Raw genomic sequence first — 22,854 nt, 5'->3', positions numbered from 1 at the left:
GGAGATGTGTTTTTTTTAACCCCTAACAGGTATATTAGACGCTGTTTTGATAACCGCGTCTAATATACCTGCTACCTGGTCCTCTGGTGGTCCCCTTTGTTTGGATCGACCACCAGAGGACACAGGTAGCTCAGTAAAGTAGCACCAAGCACCACTACACTACACTACACCCCCCCCGTCACTTATTAACCCCTTATTAGCCCCTGATCACTCCTAATCACCCCTGATCACCCCATATAGACTCCCTGATCACCCCCCTGTCATTGATTACCCCCCTGTCATTGATCAACCCCCTGTAAAGCTCCATTCAGACATCCGCATGATTTTTACGGATCCACTGATAGATGGATCGGATCCGCAAAACGCATCCGGACGTCTGAATGAAGCCTTACAGGGGCGTGATCAATGACTGTGGTGATCACCCCATATAGACTCCCTGATCACCCCCCTGTCATTGATTACCCCCCTGTCATTGATTACCCCCCTGTAAAGCTCCATTCAGACGTCCGCATGATTTTTACGGATCCACTGATAGATGGATCGGATCCGCAAAACGCATCCGGACGTGTGAATGAAGCCTTACAGGGGCATGATCAATGACTGTGGTGATCACCCCATATAGACTCCCTGATCACCCCCCTGTAAAGCTCCATTCAGATGTCCGCATGATTTTTACGGATGCACTGATACATGGATCGGATCCGCAAAACGCATCCGGTCGTCTGAATAAAGCCTTACAGGGGCATGATCAATGACTGTGGTGATCACCCCCCTGTCATTGATTACCCCCCTGTGAAGCTCCATTCAGATGTCCGCATGATTTTTACGGATGCACTGATAGATGGATCGGATCCGCAAAACGCATCCGGACGTCTGAATGAAGCCTTACAGGGGCGTGATCAATGACTGTGGTGATCACCCCATATAGACTCCCTGATCACCCCCCTGTCATTGATTACCCCCCTGTCATTGATTACCCCCCTGTAAAGCTCCATTCAGACGTCCGCATGATTTTTACGGATCCACTGATAGATGGATCGGATCCGCAAAACGCATCCGGACGTCTGAATGAAGCCTTACAGGGGCATGATCAATGACTGTGGTGATCACCCCATATAGACTCCCTGATCACCCCCCTGTAAAGCTCCATTCAGATGTCCGCATGATTTTTACGGATGCACTGATACATGGATCGGATCCGCAAAACGCATCCGGTCGTCTGAATGAAGCCTTACAGGGGCATGATCAATGACTGTGGTGATCACCCCCCTGTCATTGATTACCCCCCTGTAAAGCTCCATTCAGATGTCCGCATGATTTTTACGGATGCACTGATAGATGGATCGGATCCGCAAAACGCATCCGGACGTCTGAATGAAGCCTTACAGGGGCATGATCAATGACTGTGGTGATCACCCCATATAGACTCCCTGATCACCCCCCTGTCATTGATTACCCCCCTGTCATTGATTACCCCCCTGTAAAGCTCCATTCAGACGTCCGCATGATTTTTACGGATGCACTGATAGATGGATCGGATTCGCAAAACGCATCCGGACGTCTGAATGAAGCCTTACAGGGGCGTGATCAATGACTGTGGTGATCACCCCATATAGACTCCCTGATCACCCCCCTGTCATTGATTACCCCCCTGTAAAGCTCCATTCAGACGTCCGCATGATTTTTACGGATGCACTGATAGATGGATCGGATCCGCAAAACGCATCCGGACGTCTGAATGAAGCCTTCCAGGGGCATGATCAATGACTGTGGTGATCACCCCATATAGACTCCCTGATCACCCCCCTGTCATTGATTACCCCCCTGTCATTGATTACCCCCCTGTAAAGCTCCATTCAGATGTCCGCATGATTTTTACGGATGCACTGATAGATGGATCGGATCCGCAAAACGCATCCGGACGTCTGAATGAAGCCTTACACGGGCGTGATCAATGACTGTGGTTATCACCCCATATAGACTCCCTGATCACCCCCCTGTCATTGATCACCCCCCTGTCATTGATCAACCCCCTGTCATTGATCAACCCCCCTGTCATTGATCAACCCCCCTGTCATTGATCACCCCCCTGTCATTGATCACCCCCCTGTCATTGATCACCCCTCTGTAAGGCTCCATTCAGATATTTTTTTGGCCCAAGTTAGCGGAATTTTTTTCGGAAGTCTCATATTCCACTAACTTGTGTCAAAAAATAAAATCTCACATGAACTCACCATACCCCTCACGGAAACCAAATGCGTAAAATTTTTTAGACATTTATATTCCAGACTTCTTCTCACGCTTTAGGGCCCCTAGAATGCCAGGGCAGTATAAATACCCCACATGTGACCCCATTTCGGAAAGAAGACACCCCCAGGTATTCCGTGAGGGGCATATTGAGTCCATGAAAGATTGAAATTTTTGTCCCAAGTTAGCGGAACGGGAGACTTTGTGAGAAAAAAAATTAAAAATATCAATTTCCGCTAACTTGTGCCAAAAAAAAAAAATTTCTATGAACTCGCCATGCCCCTCATTGAATACCTTGGGGTGTCTTCTTTCCAAAATGGGGTCACATGTGGGGTATTTATACTGCCCTGGCATTCTAGGGGCCCCAAAGCGTGAGAAGAAGTCTGGTATCCAAATGTCTAAAAATGCCCTCCAAAAAGGAATTTGGGCACCTTTGCGCATCTAGGCTGCAAAAAAGTGTCACACATCTGGTATCGCCGTACTCAGGAGAAGTTGGGGAATGTGTTTTGGGGTGTCATTTTACATATACCCATGCTGGGTGAGAGAAATATCTTGGTCAAATGCCAACTTTGTATAAAAAAATGGGAAAAGTTGTCTTTTGCCAAGATATTTCTCTCACCCAGCATGGGTATATGTAAAATGACACCCCAAAACACATTCCCCAACTTCTCCTGAATACGGCGATACCACATGTGTGACACTTTTTTGCAGCCTAGGTGGGCAAAGGGGCCCATATTCCAAAGAGCACCTTTAGGATTTCACAGGTCATTTACCTACTTACCACACATTAGGGCCCCTGGAAAATGCCAGGGCAGTATAACTACCCCACAAGTGACCCCATTTTGGAAAGAAGACACCCCAAGGTATTCCGTGAGGGGCATGGCGAGTTCCTAGAATTTTTTATTTTTTGTCACAAGTTAGTGGAAAATGCTTATTATTTTTTTTTTTTTCATACAAAGTCTCATATTCCACTAACTTGTGACAAAAAATAAAAACTTCCATGAACTCACTATGCCCATCAGCGAATACCTTGGGGTCTCTTCTTTCCAAAATGGGGTCACTTGTGGGGTAGTTATACTGCCCTGGCATTCTAGGGGCCCAAATGTGTGGTAAGGAGTTTGAAATCAAATTCTGTAAAAAATGACCTGTGAAATCCGAAAGGTGCTCTTTTGAATATGGGCCCCTTTGCCCACCTAGGCTGCAAAAAAGTGTCACACATCTGGTATCTCCGTAATCGGGAGAAGTTGGGGAATGTGTTTTGTGGTGTCATTTTACATATACCCATGCTGGGTGAGAGAAATATCTTGGCAAAAGACAACTTTTCCCATTTTTTTATACAAAGTTGGCATTTGACCAAGATATTTATCTCACCCAGCATGGGTATATGTAAAAAGACACCCCAAAACACATTCCTCAACTTCTCCTGAATACAGAGATACCAGATGTGTGACACTTTTTTGCAGCCTAGGTGGGCAAAGGGGCCCACATTCCAAAGAGCACCTTTCGGATTTCACAGGTCATTTACCTACTTACCACACATTTGGGCCCCTAGAATGCCAGGGCAGTATAACTACCCCACAAGTGACCCCATTTTGGAAAGAAGAGACCCCAAGGTATTCGCTGATGGGCATAGTGAGTTCATAGAACTTTTTATTTTTTGTCACAAGTTAGTGGAATATGAGACTTTGTAAGAAAAAAAAAAAAAAATCATCATTTTCCGCTAACTTGTGACAAAAAATAAAAAGTTCTATGAACTCACTATGCCCATCAGCGAATACCTTAGGGTGTCTACTTTCAGAAATGGGGTCATTTGTGGGGTGTTTGTACTGTCTGGGCATTGTAGAACCTCAGGAAACATGACAGGTGCTCAGAAAGTCAGAGCTGCTTCAAAAAGCGGAAATTCACATTTTTGTACCATAGTTTGTAAACGCTATAACTTTTACCCAAACCATTTTTTTTTTACCCAAACATTTTTTTTTTCTCAAAGACATGTAGAACTATAAATTTAGAGCAAAATTTCTATATGGATGTCGTTTTTTTTGCAAAATTTTACAACTGAAAGTGAAAAATGTCATTTTTTTGCAAAAAAATCGTTAAATTTCGATTAATAACAAAAAAAGTAAAAATGTCAGCAGCAATGAAATACCACCAAATGAAAGCTCTATTAGTGAGAAGAAAAGGAGGTAAAATTCATTTGGGTGGTAAGTTGCATGACCGAGCAATAAACGGTGAAAGTAGTGTAGGTCAGAAGTGTAAAAAGTGGCCTGGTCTTTCAGGGTGTTTAAGCACTGGGGGCTGAGGTGGTTAAAGGGATTCTGTCACCAGGTTTCACCCCTGTCAGCTAAACATATGCTGATGTTCAGGGCGTCTTCACGATTCCTAATGTGGGCTTATAAATGTCATCTGTGGGCTTATTTAGCTAAAAAACTGCTTTTACTAACCTGTCAGTCAAACAAATAAGGTGCCCAAGGGGATGTTAATGAATGCAAGGTGTCGGCCGCACCCGCCGCCGTTCGTGCCCAGCGCCGCCTTTCCGGACTTCTGCGCCGCCTCCTAATCCTCTGTGCCGCCTCTCGCTCTCCCTCCCTCCCCCCTCCTCCTGCTGTAAGATCTCGCGCATACAGGGGTTGAGCGAAGTGCCGGCGTATGCGCACTTCGCTGTAAGAAGCCAAATGTGCGCAAGCGCGAGATCTTACAGCAGAAGGAGGGGGGAGGGAGGGAGAGCGAGAGGCGGCACAGAGGATTAGGAGGCGGCGCAGAAGTCCGGAAAGGCGGCGCTGGGCACGAACGGCGGTGGGTGCGGCGGGCATCTTGCACCCATTAACATCCCCTTAGGCCCCTTATTTGTTTGACTGACAGGTTAGTAATAGCTGTTTTTTAGCTAAATAAGCCCACAGATGACATTTATAAGCCCACATTAGGAATCGTGAAGACGCCCTGAACATCAGCATATTTTTAGCTGACAGGGGTCAAACCTGGTGACAGAATCCCTTTAAAGAAAATTACTGTTTCTAGCTGCTGTGGACTGTGGACTAGCAGCTAGAAACAGTAATTTCTTTAATGTGTTATGTTATAGAGACTGAGCTCTCAGCATGCTTAGCCAGTCAGTAATTTTCATAGTGCTGTTATGATTTATGGACACAGCTCTCAGCATGCTTAGCCAGCCTTCTATCTGGCTCTGCTTCTTGAGAGTCACAGTCCACAGGCTGTTTCTGAGCCTGTGGACGGTGACTCTTAAGAAGCACAGCCAGATAGAAGGCTGGCTAAGCATGCTGAGAGCTGTGTCCATAAATCATAACAGCACCATGATTGCCCTCCCTTCCAACTGGATGAGTTTATCTGATACCTGCCCTGCTCCAGAAGCTCCTGCTGTCTCACGGGCTGGTGTGGCTGAGCGCTGTGGGCCGTGTGCTGGTCGAAACTGCTGAGTAGGTTGTACACAGCGCAGCGTGCAGGAGGGATAACCGCGGGCGCACTGAGGTCATATCCGGCGGGCCGGCATTACAGGAACCGCACCAGCTGCTCTGACGTCCTGCCGCCGGATATCCTGTGACGTATATCCGGCGACAGGACGTCAGAGCAGCTGGTGCTGTTCCTGTAATGCCGCGGCCCGCCGGATATGACCTCAGTGCGCCCGCGGTTATCCCTCCTGCACGCTGCGCTGTGTACAATAGTGATGGGAAGTTCGGATCTTCCAGATTAATCGGTTCATGAATCGGATCTTTGGTTCACTTGCTGAGTCACTGACTGCTGAGCTGACTCGCAAGTGAACCGAAGACTCTAGGTGCCGGTGCGCATGCGCAGATGCTATCCATTCGATTCACTTGCTGCTGCTGACTCAGTCGGCTCTTCAGCTCTCTAATGAGTGAGTCCGGATCAGGAAGAGTGATTGATTATAGTGATAGTGAAGGGAAGCTGAGGCTGACGCCGGACAGGAGGACTCAGGAGCGGTCACTGTGGTGTGCATTGTTGTCTGTTGTGCATTGTTACCCACAGTGACAACAGTCTGACACTGACAGTAGTACAACGAACCAAGTGAAGTGAAATGTGAATGCACGCACAGGGAAAACTATGTGCTGAACTGATAACAGTATTACAGTTACACAGTCACTGGCTGATAATAAAATAGTCCCCACAGTCCCCACTTAATGGAATCCATAAAGGAGATGTGAACCCACCCTTAGTTATATAGCTACTGAATGAGATGCCTTTAACATATATATCTCCTGAGAAGCCAATTTGATCCTAAAGGGTTAATTCAACCTGTAATCTAAACTCTGTGTCATCTGTCACGTCTCTTATCTCTCTGCTCCTGTCAAAGGCGTACATAGAAATCACTGGGCCCCATAGCAAGAATCTAAATTGGGCCCCCATTCCCCTTTTATAGCCCCTCCCACTACCCATTCCAGGCCTCTCTCTTTGTTCCATGAACTATGTTCGCTGCTGTTTTATAATTTATGCCATCAGGGCCGGATTGGCACACAAAAGAGGTATAATAGATACAGTGTGTACAGATGTATAGTGTATACAGCAGTGTACTGATATGTGAGGAATGTGGTATAATATATGCAGTGTGTTCAGGTATATAGTATATACAGCAGTGTACTGATATATGAGGTATAAATTACAGCTCGTACCTCACATATCAATCCAATACTGTATATACAATATACCTGTACACACCATCTATTATACCTCGTACCTAACATATCAGTACACTGCTGTATATACAATATATCTATACACACTGCATATATTATACCTTGTACCTCACATATCAGTACACTGCAATATATATTATATATCTGTACATATTGCATCTATAATACTGTTTAATATATGCAGTGTGTGTGTGTGTATATATATATATATATATATATATATATATATGTGAGGCATACAAGGTATAATACTGTAGATGCAGTGTTTATAGAAATATGTGGTCAGTTATACAATTATGGTCACTGTGTGTGTGAAGTACATGAGGTAGTGGTCACTGTACCTGTCTGAAGTATTATACATGAGTGAGCAATGAGTAAAAACAGGGCATGGAGGGGGGGGTAAATGATGAAAAGTGGAGGACCTCCTCTTACCACTCCATTCCAGTCTGTATGGATCAATGCAGAGCTGCTTGTGAACTTCTAATACTTGCTGTTAGGGGTTGAAGGACCTGTGATGATGTCGTCACAGGTCCTGGCAGATGTACCTTTCAAACCTAGGAACTACACCATTTTTGGTGCAGTTCCTTTGCTAGATTCTGCAGGACCTGTGATGCTGAAGATGATGTCATCACAGGTCCTGGCAGATGCACTGTTCTAACCTGGGAACTACACTTTACACTGTGCAGTTCCCTTACAGGACCTGTGAAGACTCCCTGTACTACTCAGATGACTCAGAGCTGCTAGTGCTTGCCTTGCCTCAGCTCTGATTGGTTGGTGGGCGGGGAGGGGAGGGGCTGGCAGAAGCAGCTTCCACTCTAGGATCATATTACGCTCCTCCCGAGTCCCGCCCTCTCAGGCTCCCTGCTGCCAGCGTGAGGTGAGCGTCTCTGCATTGTCTGTGCTCTATGTGACGCTGCGCTGTGTACAACAGAGGACTTTTAACCCTCCCGACGGCCTTTTGGCTGGGGATGGGCCTATTTTATGGTAGGGGCCTGGAGCTGCAGCTCCATCAGCCCCTACGTTAATCCGGCCCTGGGTGTGGAGGCGTGGTGGTCACCGCACGGCTCTGCGCCATGGTTAGAGTAGGTTCCCACTTAAACAAGAGGCAACCTTGTCGCGGTAAGTGGGCCTATGCGCTTTGATCAAACTGTATACTAATTGCCTCTCTATAGTGCACAGCAAATGATTGATAGCATCGCTGTATAGCCATGTTTTATCATAAGAAATGCTGATAATTGAAAACAGTTGTATATCAGAAGCATAGGTATGAGGATGTGCGATTTAGAGATTCTCTCTACATATTTATACAATTTATGCTATAAACTTCTTTTCCCCCCTCCCCTGAATCAGCACTCCTCCCCATGTGGCTCAGGTGCTTTTTAAATTAGCAGAAGTCTGCAAAGGGTCTATAAATTCCTACCACATCTCAGTTGGAGTTCCTGAGAGGCTGTGAACAGGTGAGCCATTTGCACCAGTTCACATGCGGCGCTGGACGGCGGCCGTCTCTGCTTCTGTGCCGGGCTGGTGGAGTGATGGGACCCGGGGCCCATGTGGCCTCACTGTACAGTGGGGCTGCTGTGCGGCTGCTGGATCCCATTGCCTGCTGGAGCGGTGTGGAGGCGTGGTGGTCACCGCACGGCTCTGCGCCATGGTTAGAGTAGGTTCCCACTTAAACAAGAGGCAACCTTGTCGCGGTAAGTGGGCCTATGCGCTTTGATCAAACTGTATACTAATTGTCTCTTTATAGTGCACAGCAAATGATTGATAGCATCGCTGTATAGCCATGTTTTATCATAAGAAATGCTGATAATTGAAAACAGTTGTATATCAGAAGCATAGGTATGAGGATGTGCGATTTAGAGATTCTCTCTACATATTCATAATCATATGGCGCCGTCCTCCTTTATAATGTACATAATGACATGGAGCCGTCCTCCTCTATCATGTACATAATCACATGGAGCTGTCCTCCTCCATCATGTACATAATCACATGGAGCATCCTCCTCTATCATGTACATAATCACATGGTGCCGTCCTCCTCCATTATGTACATAATGACATGGAGCCATCCTCTTCCATCATGTACATAATCACATGGAGCTGTCCTTCTCCATCATGTACATAATCACATGGAGCCGTCCTCCTCCATTATGTACATAATGACATGGAGCCGTCCTCCTCTATCATGTACACAATCATATGGAGCCATCCTCCTCCATCATGTACATAATCATCTGAAGCTATCCTCCACCATCATGTACATAATCATGTGGACCCGTCCTCCTCTATCATGTACATAATCACATGGAGCTATCCTCCTCTATCATGTACATAATCATATGGAGCCGTCCTCCTCTATCATGTACATAATCATGTGGAGCTGTCCTCCTCAATCATGTACATAATCACAAATGGGCCATGCTCTTCCATCAAGTGGATCATCACACTGAGCTATATTCCTCAATTACACACATAATATTTAATCTAAAGTAACACTATATAAAATCAGTTCTCTGCAGTCTCCGGCTCTGGAACAAGCACTTTAAATGACAGGGAATAGAGCTCCGCTCAATGTGTAGTGGCCGTGCCGGGTTACTGCAGCTCATCTCCTGTTCACTTCAATGGGAGCTTAGCCTCATAACCTAGCATGGAGATAACACTTTGAACAGAGCTTTGCTTCCTGCTCCATTCAAACTGCTATATCCTGGAACCTGGAAAAAAACTTTAATTTCCTAAAATTTTACTGTATTTCCCTTCTGTAGATTGTAAATGCATTGACTGAATTGATAACATTGAAATACTGATATTTCTACTGTCTTCCTAGAGGATGAAAACATCAGGCTGTTTCTGGCCAGGGACAGCTGCAGGAGGATTTCAGACAAGGTAATATACTGTAATATTGAGGAATAGAAAATAAACTCTTCCAGATTATAGAAGGGGTTTATGCTAATGTGATCGGCATGAGACATGCTGCAATCTATAACTTACAGTGTTGATACATTGTTGTCTTCGTGGTCAGAGGGAGATATTGACCATATAAATAATAAGATATTAATTGTTTATAAGGATCTACAACCTATCTCTAACTGTCCTTCTCATCGCACTAGTACCTCCTGGCAATGGTCTTCATCTACTTCAGGCGAGGAAGACTACATCCTGACAAATATAGAAAGAACTTCTTTCCAGCTCTGTGAGTTTCCTTTATTATAACTGATATTTGTATATAAGCAGCTGAAAAAATATAAAAATGAACACTAAAATACATATTAATGAATTTATACCTTATAATTTATTTCTGCCAGGTTCTTAGCCAACCAATTTGCGGAGGAAGAAGGCAGTTTTCGACAAGAGATCTACCCTTGGGCCTTAGGACGATCTTGGTACCTGATGAAGGAGAAGAAACGACTGTTCCATCGACGCAACCTGCTGTTCCTCCGGATGGGATTCAAGGCTTGGGTGGACAAGGAATCCTGTGATCTGGTTAGTAAAAATAAAATGCTCTGGTATTCGATGAAGAGTGTCTGTAGATAATATTAATTTACTACTCTTTAATTGCAGATCATGGCACAAGACCCTCTGCACTGGGCATGGACAAGAGAGAGGCAGATCCATCATGGTGCGGCTGTTCGCTCATTCAGGAGAAATGATGAGGAGTTCACCATCTATGGCCCATGGAGCATCCCTCCATCCTGCCCCATCTGTGAGACCATCCTTCTCCATCCATGTGCGAAAGAGGCTGAAAACATCATGTGCCAGGCAGACACAGAGGACCAACCTGGAACCTCACAGTCATAGTCATCTCTGGTAAGAAAAAGGCTGGTGTGGAACACGAGATTTAAATGGAGTCTGTCACCTACAGTATATTTAACATATATAATTAATGTTAAATTACTGGTATGCACTAAACATCATTAAAACCATACTTGAAGACCTTAGCAGTGTGGCATTTGCCCTGTACACACTGTGAGGCTGATGTATGTACTGTAATGCACAAGTGAAGGCAGACTTATAGTCTGCACACAGACAAAATGTGGATACAGTGGCTCAATGACATCATAGGCAGTGGGGAGGGGGATCAGTGACATCGATGGCACAGGAGATGGAACTGGGAGTGCAAGGAGAGGAACTGGGACCAAGAAAAGTGGCTGATTTGGGCTCTTTGAAAGATATAAAATGGCTTGCTGGGCACTTGGTTTCCTTGTTTTACATGTAATATCACATCTATCACTTCTCTCTTTGGGTTTGGTAATATTCATGTTCTGGTGCTTAGAATAAATATTTTCATCCACTTTCTTTATTTCTCTATTTATTACCAAGCTGTACTGCTGCCAAGATGGAAGACAACAACTTCAAGACCATCGAAGAAGAGATCTCCAAGACCAGATGGATGAAGACCACCAATATATCCTTTTATTGGTCACACACATGCACATAGACGTCACACACTCATGAAACATACTCATATAGGAACATCCGCTCATCGTTACACACACAGTCCCAGCACATAATAACAGACACAATCACTGTAGGTAGTCACATGCAGACACTAGAGGTAGTCACACACACCTGCACTACACACATTTGTATAGCGGTCACCTCCCTTAGTATGCCTGGAGGAAGGGCAGTACAGCGGCCATGGCTTCCCACAGGTTTCCTCCACAGGGGGTTTTTCCTGTCCTGAGTGTCGCTCTACACTCTTCGTGAGTGATGGGAGGTAACAACATATACACACACATATAATAGATATACATATAATAAATATCACATTTTTTTTACACCTTATACTGTGTCTGACTCATTTCTTTTATTTCTGTGTGTGAAAGCCAAAGCAAATAAGCCTAAGCCTCTGTAAATACTAATCAATGGCATATATCTAGGATATACAATCAATATGATGCAGGTCTGGACACTGGGACCACCACTGATCAGGAGTAGTGATGAGCGGCAGGGGTCATATTTGAATTCGTGATATTTCGCAAATATTTTGTAGAATATTCGTCGAATATTCCCAAATTCAAATATTCGTTATATTCCACACTCTTTTTTTTTCCTCGAAAATCGGCAAGGTAATGATCGCGTAATATGCGAATATTACGTGATCAATTCAGGCATGTGTTAAAAACGAATATATAGCACTATAGAATATAGTGTTAAGTGTTCACTTCAGATGGAAAAAAATGACGACTATTCTAAAATACGAATATATAGCACTATATTCAATATAGTGCTATATATTCGTTTTTTAGAATATTCGTCATTTTTTTCTATCTAAAGTCATGATTCCTCCCTGCTTAAGTTGCTTGTGGGTCAATGACTCATTGGCCGACAAGCAAGGAGGAATCATGTGTTCAGATGGAAAAAATTACGAATATTCGATATAACAAATATATAGCACTATATTCGAAATATTCGCGAATTCTCGAAGTGGCGATATTCGAGATAAAAATTCGCTTTTCGAATATTCATGCTCAACACTAATCAGGAGAATGCAGGGTCTGCTGCAATTGGTGGTCCATTGCAGTCCTTTCTCTTGCTTTATATCTTATTATATCTCAGTTTCAGCTCATCCCCATTCACTTGAATGAAGATGTCACAGTTCAGACCCAACCTGATCATATACTAATAACATATCCTAGTGATCTGTCATCAATTTGTATTAGTCTAGCACAGATTCTTAAACTCTGGTAAAATGTGATTTTTCATGTGTGGTTTCCCCTTCTTACACTCCTAGTCCTACCAGTATAAGGAACACTACTCCACGGCGAGACCTGCATGTGATACAGAAGAAGACAGAACTGTAGGAAGAAGATCTCAAGTCATAATCTGTGATTCTGCCACTTATCTCCAATCACAAGATCATCAGTCATGGGGACATTTTACTGGGGGACTGATCAGTTTTGTTCCAAGAGCTGTGACCTGGGACATGGCTGGATATATTCTGAGGTCTCTTCCTTGTCTTTGTATCTGCCATATTCATCACCACTTTGTGTATATATATATATATATATATATATATATATATATATATGCATATATTAAGACAATTGTGGATATGTCAGCCCCTTTAAGCAGTTTACAGGTTGGGTGATATGTTATAAGTCTAAAGCGGCCAGGTACTATTTATCCTCAACATTGTTAAATGCTCTTATTTAAATAAAATATACATATTTCTTGTTCTTACAAGTGTGGTAGTGTCATTGATTGGTTTCTAGTGATATTCTAATAGAAACAGTTAATGTGTACTAGTATAAAACTACCAAAATATTAAACATATTTTTTTCTATATCTAAAACTATATATGAAATAAGATCACAAACCAATTAGAATCCTAAAAAATAAATAAATAAATAACAGAGAAAAGACATAATGAAAAGCCAGCATGTGGCAGGCGCAGCACTATGAAGTGCCTTTTGCACTGTGGCATTAGAAGAATTTTGATATCTCTGACTTTTAGTCTAACCAGACTGTCTATTACTCTGTAATTCCTCTAGCGCCGTTCTATGGAAACAGTAGGTTTAAAGAGCACACCAAATGCTTGAAATAACTTCTTTATTAACTTCAACTTTTCTTCATATAACACTGCCGCCTCCGTAGCAGATAGTCCATGTACATAACACGTGTTGAAAAGATATCACAAAATGGCGGTATGATTAAGATGGTGGTTCAACTGTTCAATCTTGTCATTCAACACAAAATAGTGGATATATTTCTCTCTTAAGTATCTCTACTCTCACTTCAAGTTATTTAAGCACTTTATGATCTCTCTGAGAGGTATATCTGAGGTCTAACTAATAGTTCTGCTTGCTCAACTTGGTTTGCAGTTTGCAGTATGCAATTGCTTATTATCTGGTATTCGCAGTTTGTAGGCAATTTGTATGGAATCTGGTTTGTATGCTTGCAATTTGTATTTGCAATTGTATGGTTGCAATTGTATTTACAATTGGCTTTGTATGGCTGCAATTGTATGGTTGCAATTGGTGGAACTGTAAGTAAACACATATATATCTAGTTCAGTATACAGTTCTAAACACAATACTAACAATATGAACATTACATTATATAACTGTTTTAAATACCTATATTGGCCTTTTGTTCCCATAAAACTCAGCTCTCAGTGGAGTGAATGTCTCTTCAGCCCCTGTCTCTGGTGAATAATGATTCTAGCAGCAGGAGCTGGGGGAATTCCCAGACAGGCTGTCTGTGAGGGTGGCTGTAATTGGTGAAAACTCTTGCTGTGTGAGAAGCTAGCTGTGATTGGTCTAGACTTCTGCCCAGCAACAACAGATTAACACTATGCTTTCTGTTGTTTTTGCTGTGTCACTGAGCTTACCTTACGCTATAAAATTAATCTTAAAGGCATATTATCTTTTTTTGCTTCAGTGAACACAAAATATAACAGTTTTATGACATCCAAAACATGATGTCACAGTAAATAACTCTGCTTTTGTCTTTAACACATAAACATAGGAACTGTATTAAGGCTATTGGCAGGTCCAGCTGCATAAACATACAAGCTATATTAGCAACCTAGGACAGATCTTAGCTGTCCAGCTACACAGCATAACTCTAATGATGACGTATAAAGTTTAATCATCTTTAGTAATATATCCATAAGGCGTATGCAGGATCTGAAGTTCAGACAAAACAAAAAAAGCAGACAAGTGGATGATGCCCCTGATAACATATCCACCAAAGAAGAAGTGGAACAAGTGATATTGAAGTATGATCATGTGGGCTGGAAATGCAGTGGCCATGATCTGGTCAAAACATGCAGCTTCAGTTAGAGAGGCCCTTAACAAAAAAAAGGTGACCAAATTCAGATTTGGCAGGTGTTATCTCAACTGCACTATTAATAATGGACCATAGCACGACTACAATATAAACTTGTGCACCATTCTGATAGAAAGTATATAGAACAGCGCACAAGTTATCCATGCCTGGTGCATTATGAAAGCAATGTACTACGCTGTGTCAGTATATAAAATGTTCAATGCAAACTTACCATCAAGTATGATCAGTTGAATATAGAAAGCGCAGTTTTAAGAAATGTTTGTGAAACATCTGATATTACTCTACATACACTAAGCAAAAATATAAATGCAACACTTTCGGTTTTGCTCCCATTTTGCATGAGCTGAAATATTTTCTACATACACAAAAGACCCATTACTCTCAAATATTGTTCACAAATCTGTCTAAATCTGTGTTAGTAAGCACTTCTCCTATGCCGAGATAATTCATCCCACCTCACAGGTGTGGCATATCAAGGTGATTAGACAAGATGAATATTGCACAGGTGTGCCTTAGACTGCCCACAATAAAAGTCCACTCTGAAATGTGCAGTTTGATCACACAGCACAATGCCACAGATGTCGCAACGTTTGAGGGAGCGTGCAATTGGCATGCTGACTGCAGGAATGTCTACCAGAGCTGTTGCCCATGCAATGAATGTTTATTTCTCTACCATAAGCCATCTCAAAAGGCGTTTCAGAGAATTTGGCATTACATACAACCGGCCTCACAACTGCAGACCAGGTGTAACCACACCAGCCCAGGACCTCCACATCCAGCATGTTCACCTCCATGATCGTCTGAGACCAGCCACCCGAACAGCAGCAGCAACAATCAGTTTGCCTAACCAAAGAATTTCTGCACAGAAACCATCTCAGGGAAGCTCATCTGCATTCTCGTCGTCCTCATCGGGGTCTGGACCTGACTGCAGTTCATCTTGAGTGGACAAATGCTCACGTTCGATGACATCTGGCACGTTGGAGAGAAGTTCTGTTCACAGATGAGTCTCGTTTTTCACTGTTCAGGGCAGATGGCAGACAGTGTGTATGGCGTCGTGTGGGTGAGCGGTTTGCTGACGTCAACATTGTGGATCGAGTGGCCCATGGTGGAGGTGGGGTTATGGTATGTGCAGGTGTATGTTATGGACAACGAAAATAGGTGCATTTTATTGATGGCATTTTGAATGTACAGAGATACTGTGACGAGATCCTGAGGCCCATTGTTGTGCCATTCATCCACTACCATCACCTCATGTTGCAGCATGATAATGCACAGCCCCATATTGCAGGGATCTGTACACAATTCCTGGAAGCTGAAAATATCCCAGTTCTTGCATGGCCAGTTCTGGATCGGTGTATACGACAGCGTGTTCCAGTTCCTGACAATATTCTGCAACTTCGCCCAGCTATTGAAGAGGAGTGGACCAACATTCCACAGGCCACAATCAACAACCTGATCAACTCTATGCGACGGAGATGTGTTGCACTGCGTGAGGTAAATGGTGGCCACACCAGATACTGACTAGTTTTCTGACCCCCCCAGTAAGGCAAAACTGTGCACAATTCAGAGTGCCCTTTTATTGTGGGAAGTCTAAGGCCCACCTGTGCAATATTCATGCTGTCTAATCAGCACCTTGATATGCCACACCTGTGAGGTGGGGTAGATTATCTGGGCAAAGGAGAAGTGCTCACTAACACAGATTTAGACAGATTTGTGAACAATATTTGAGAGTAATGGGTCTTTTGTGTATGTACAAAATGTTTCAGATCTTTGAGTTCAGCTCATGCAAAATGGGAGCAAAACCGAAAGTGTAGCGTTTATATTTTTGCTCAGTGTATAATATTCTTCACACACAATTCATTCTGAATTTCCAGAAGGAGGTTGCTTACAAGATTTGGTCAAGAAGGATCTTGTTAAACTTAGTAATTCCGTGGCTCGCAGTACCAAGATAAACCTGTCCTGATCTTAAAAAGGACCCATAACCTCTCCTGACAGGTCTGTTTTAGTAACTACTCATATTCAATGACAATTCTTATGACTCTGGCATCTATTCTTATGAATCTATGTTGTGTCTTTCCTTTATTATTCATTTGTGAATATATCTTAAAAATCACAGAAAAAAATACAAAACATCCTGCACAATATGATAACTAAATATGAGGATGTCCATGGCTACATTTTGTGACACAGTGAGAGATTTGGTCTGGAAAAACAGGTATTTTCCTCCCAGCATATGCTGCTGGGCTGATTTATAGCCAGGTGAGGTCAAATACTGGACGGGATTTTAAATGCCGGTCAGGGTTTTGGCAGCACCTGGTTATCCTTAATACAGGGCTTGACAAATTTCCTTGGAATCTAGGAGCCAGCTAAAAAAGTTAGGAGCCAGGCGGAGCCGCGTCATAAAGCCCCCAGTAGGTGCCCCCATAGTGCTCCCCCCCACTTTTCCATAGAGCCCCCCAATAATGCTGTATACCATGTTACATATACCGCCGCTCCGTCCCCGGACCCTATTGACTATAATGGGGACGGGGGTGGAGCTCCGGCGCAGCACGGCAGTTCGCAGTGAGAGGCTGCCGGACTAAAAAGTTGGACATGCAGTACTTTTAGTCCGGCGGCCTTCCACCATGCTGCGCCAGAGCTCTGCTCCCATTATAGTCAATGGGGACGGAGCGGTGGGCCGGCGAAACAGCGGAAGGACGGATCCGACAGGGTGAACAGCCGGATCCGTCCTGCCGCAAGTGTGAAAGTACCCTTAGGGCGCTTTCACACTTGCGTTGTTGTGTTCCGGCATAGAGTTCCGTCGCCGGGGCTCTATGCCGGAAGAATCCTGATCAGGATTATCCCCATGCATTCTGAATGGAGAGAAATCCGTTCAGCCCATTGAAAGGCATTAATCCGGATCCGGCCTTAAGCTAAACGTCGCTTCGGCGCATTACCGGATCCGACGTTTAGCTTTTTCTGAATGGTTACTATGGCACCCAGGACGCTATTAAAGTCCTGGTTGCCATAGTAGTAGTGGGGAGCGGGGGAGCAGTATACTTACAGTCCGTGCGGCTCCCGGGGCGCTCCAGAGTGACGTCAGGGCGCCCCACACGCATGGATGATGTGATCGCATGGATCATGTGATCCATGCGCATGGGGCGCTCTGACATCATTCTGGAGAGCCCCGGAAGCCGCACGGACTGTAAGTATACTGCTCCCCCGCTCCCCACTACTACTATGGCAACCAGGACTTTAATAGCGTCCTGGGTGCCATAGTAACACTGAACGCATTTTGAAGACGGATCCATCTTCAAATGCTTTCAGTTCACTTGCGGTGTTACGGATCCGGCGGGCACTTCCGGCAAATGGAGTGCACAACGGATCCGGACAACGCAAGTGTGAAAGAGCCCTTAGTTATATAGCTACTGAATGAGACAGAAGAAGGGATGCCTTTAACATATATATCTCCTTGAGAAGCCAATTTGATCCTAAAGGGTTAATTCAACCTGTAATCTAAACTCTGTCCTGTCACTTTTATCTCTCTGCTCCTGTTCCTTAATCTTATCACTGCTGCAACAAAAGCATCAGCCAACAGCCTCAGTGTAACCTGTTCTAGAGTCTGACTCACGGCTCTTTTAACTCTTTTAAGAATCGAATGAGTCTCTAACTAAGTCGGATCTTTAGATTCTTTTAACCTGAGACTCATTCGATTCTTTCTAGACTCCCTCCTGTACTTGTGTCAGTGACCCAGAGCTGCTAGTGCTTGCATTGCCTCAGCTCTGATTGGTTGGTGGGCGGGGAGGGGAGGGGCTGGCAGAAGCAGCTTCCACTCTAGGATCAGATTACACTCCTCCCGAGCCCCTCCCCTCCCTGCTGCCAGCGTCTCACTCTCTGTGTGTGCTGTGACGGAGCTGACTCAGACTGAGGAGCTGTTTCACACGGTGCTGCCTCCAGACAGAACGGCAGCTCCGCACCCATCGCCCCGGCACCTTTGAAAACGGGCTGACAAATACCCAAGCGCCAGGACTAAATTGCTGGTCGCCATGGCGACCTGGCGCCTGGGATTTGTCGAGCCCTGCCTTAATAGGCAGCTGAGCTCAGAAGCCATGTCTTTGTGTGTTGGGATCTGGGAGCCTTGTGTCTGGATGAAGGCTTGCTACCTGTTTGGCGTGAAAACAGGTTGGTGCTGCTATGAGCAAGGACTCTTTGAGGCAGAATTGCCGCATGGTGTGAATTACTACCAACACCGCAAGGTGACTTTTTGCTTGTTTTGTCACTTGCCTAAAGTGTGAATAAAACACTGAACTGTTTGATCCAAAGAACTTGTTGTTGCCTCTATACTGCATCTGCTAATCCTGTCTACTAGAGCGAGTCACCACAATTGGTGGAGGATGCATGCATCAGCAGTGAGGCTGGCGTGATCGCTGATATTTTTGGTTTCTGCATTTTTCAGGCACGGTTGTATGTTGTACATTAAACCAGCTGTATTATAACCAGTGCACCACGACAAAATGGAGGCTGTTGTGAAGGTCCTCATGGAGGCTAATCTGCAGCAGCGAGAGACAAACCTGCAGCAATGCAAGGCTAATAAGCAGCAGCAGGATTCTAACCAGTTGCTGCTACAATACATGATGGCTTTGCAGACAGCAGGAGCAACCCCGAGCGTCTACGATGCCCGGACCACCGCAGTCTAAGATGACCCCCGCAGACGACATTGAAACCTACCTGGCGATGTACGAGAAAGTGGCCATCAGGGAAAAGTTACCCCGTGACCAGTGGGCTGAGGTCGTCGTTCCATTCCTGGCATCCGATTCCCAGCGGGTGTATTTTGACTTGCCGGACGATCAAGCGGCTGACTACCAAAAAGTAAAGGGTGAGATTTCGGCAAGACTGGGGGGGAATGTGTTGGTCCAGGCCCAGGGCATGCATCAGTGGGGGTTTAAGCCGGCTGAGCCTGCGAGGACCCAGTATTATGACTTACTCCACCTCTTGCAAAAGTGGCTACAGCCTGATGTGCTGATTCCCCCAGCTATGCTGGATAGCCAATATGTTCTGGAGGGCTTTGCCATACCCTCTCCAGCACTGGATTAGTCAGTTGTCTCCTGGCAATGCCCTTGAGATGGTGGACCTGGTGGAACGCGATGAAGCTACCAGGAATCTAAAGGAGGGTTCTGTCGGGAGGGGGGTCGGCAATACCCGGAAATCTCCACCCCAGGCCCGGAGATTTGAGCCGATAAAACCCTCCCGGGATGTACCCACGGCGGACCTGGCTCCGATAGTCTGCTGGCGGTGTCAGGAGCCTGGCCATGTAAGGGCTGACTGTACCCATCGGGTTGAGCACATGGACACTAACTATGGCTACAGTCAGTCGCTATATGCCAGGAGGCTGTGTGCAACAGGTTCCCCAGTGTCTCTAGATCACTTGTACCAGGTGGAAGTGGGAGACACTCCGGCGGAAGCTCGGCCGGGGTGATGTGCATCCACAGAGACTTAAAAGACTACCCCACTGCACTGGTGTCTCTAACCATGGAGGCCGGTAAAAAGATCCATGAGGTGGCTGTCGCCACAAATCTACATTATGAACTTATAATAATGAGAGACTTCCCAGGCTTCCCGGCACTGTGGCCTGCTATGAGAGTGACTGATACCTATGAGACAGGGGTAACCCTAGCAGAGTGTCCCAGCTCAGGGGGAGACCAGAACCCTGGGAACCTGAGACCGAAGGGCCAGCTGTAGGGGTGACCACCACTTCGGTGGAAGAGGGGGAGACAACCCCGCTAAGTGTGATGGTGGGAGACGTGGAGGACTTGCCGCCGGGTCCTGAATTGGCAGACCTCAATGTCTCCGGGGATAATTTTGGTACCGCCGAACGTCGGGACCCAACCCTATCCCGCGCCTGGGAAAATGTGTAAATAGTAGATGGTGAACCACAACAACCTGGGGCAGAGTCAGTGTTTCCCTGTTTTGTGGTTCATCAGGATATGTTGTATCGGGTAAACCAACTACAGAGTGATCCTATTGAGCAGTTGGTGGTCCCCAAGGCTTATCGCAAGCTTGTGTTAGATATAGCCCACTAAAATGTTCTCGGGGGTCACCTGGGGCTGCAGAAAACGTAGAATCGTATTCTGTAGCGGTTTTACTGGCCCAGCATATTCAAAGAAGTGGAAGAGTTTTGTAAGTCTTGCCCGACCTGCCATATAACTAGCCCCCAGCCACATTTCTGTAGTCCCCTAGTACCTCACTCGATTATCGAAGTACCGTTTGACCAAATAGCTATGGAACTCATAGGCCCAGTACTGAAGTCCGCCAGAGGGCATTAACACATCTTATTCATTCTAGACTACGCCACTCGGTACCCTGAGGCTGTGCCACTGCGACATACCTTGGCCAAACTCATAGCTAAGGAGTTAATGGAGATGTTTTCCCGAGTAGGACTACCTAAAGAGGTTCTGACCGACCAAGGGACCCCTTTTATGTCCAAGGAACTCTGTAAGTTACTGCACATAAAACAACTACGGACGGTCTGGTAGAACGGTTTAACCAAACATGAAAAAATATGTTGAAAAAGGTAGTGTCTAAAGATGGGAAGGACTGGGACCTTCTTCTGCCCTATCTCATGTTCGCAGTGCGAGAGTTACCCCAGGCCTCTACTGGGTTCTCGCCCTTCGAACTGCTGTATGGCAGACACCCTCGCGGTATCTTCGACGTGGCCAGTGAGGCGTGGGAACAACAACCCACTCCACATAAAAGTGTCATTGAGTACGTTACCCAGATAACCAAAAACACACATATAATGTAATTACATTTTATTGGTAGAAATACACACAACACAAATTAGACATCATATAAAATGTAGAAACAAATCCATAAAGTGCAATGACAAGAAAAGACTCCCATACAGGTAACCTAGTTAGATGTAATTACTCAGCTATGGAGTCCCCGGTTTTGGTGACTTCAAAAAGGAGTTTATAGTACAGACCGATTCCTCCGAAGTCGGCCTTGGTGCTGTACTGTCTCACTGTCTCAGGAAGTCAATGGGGAGGAGCATCCCGTTGTATTCCTCAGCCGTAAGCTCACCCCAGCCAATACCCGGTATAGTATAGTGGAGAGAGAGTGCCTGGCTATCCAGTGGGCACTAGAATCTCTCTGCTATTATTTATTGGGGAGAAAATTCTGCCTGGAAACTCACCACTCCCCTCTCAAGTGGATGAGCCAGGCCAGGGAAAGAAATGCCCGGGTCACCCGATGGTTTCTCTCCCTGCAAAACTTTACGTTTTCAGTGAAACGAAGGGCAGGCCGGTTACAGGGAAATGCGGATGCCCTGTCCCGGGTACACTGTCTGGCGTGTGTTCACCCCCTCAGGGTTGAACAAAGGGGGGGTATGTGACACAGTGAGAGGTTTGGTCTGGGGAAACAGGTATTTATCTCCCAGCATGTGCTGCTGGGCTGATTTAAAGCCAGGTGAGGTCAAATACTGGACCGGATTTTAAATGCCGTTACAGGTTTTGGCAGCACCTGGCTGTCCTTAATAGGCAGCTGGGCTCAGAAGCCATGTCTCTGTGTTGGGATCTGGTAGCCTTGTGTCTGGAATTAAGGCTTGCTACAGATGTAGCAGGGGTAACACACACACTCTAAACTCAAATTTCTTAATTCATCGTGTTATCTTGAAACAAAAGCCATTGAAAAGCAATTGCTTAACGCATTTAGTTACATTTAGTTTAGATAAAATGTCTCATAAAGCATGTGTGTTAACCCTGCTACATCCGTACCTGTTTGGCGTGAAAACAGGTTGGTGCTGCTATGAACAAGGACTCTTTGAGGCAGAATTGCCGCATGGTGTGAATTACCACCAACACCGCAAGGTGACTTTTTTGTTTGAATATGACTGCTTGCTTTGTCACTTGCCTAAAGTATGAATAAAACACTGAACTGTTTGATGCAAAGAACTTGTTGTTGCCTCTATAATGCATCCGCTAATCCTGTCTACCAGAGTGAGTCCCCACAATTTATAAAATAAAAATTACAGAAAATAATGCACTCATACAATTGATGCAAACATTATAAAATCTGAGACTTTCATCCAATATATTTTGATCAAAACGCATCTGTGCGTGGTCTCCGTCAGGCAGGTCCTACTCTACACCTACCTATGCCCTTGGGCATCTATGTTC

The sequence above is a fragment of the Bufo bufo genome, chromosome 4 (assembly GCF_905171765.1).
Source record: "Bufo bufo chromosome 4, aBufBuf1.1, whole genome shotgun sequence".
Taxonomy (NCBI): Eukaryota; Metazoa; Chordata; class Amphibia; order Anura; family Bufonidae; genus Bufo; species Bufo bufo.
The sequence above is the reverse complement of the archived record's forward strand: the minus strand, read 5'-3'. Positions refer to the sequence as shown.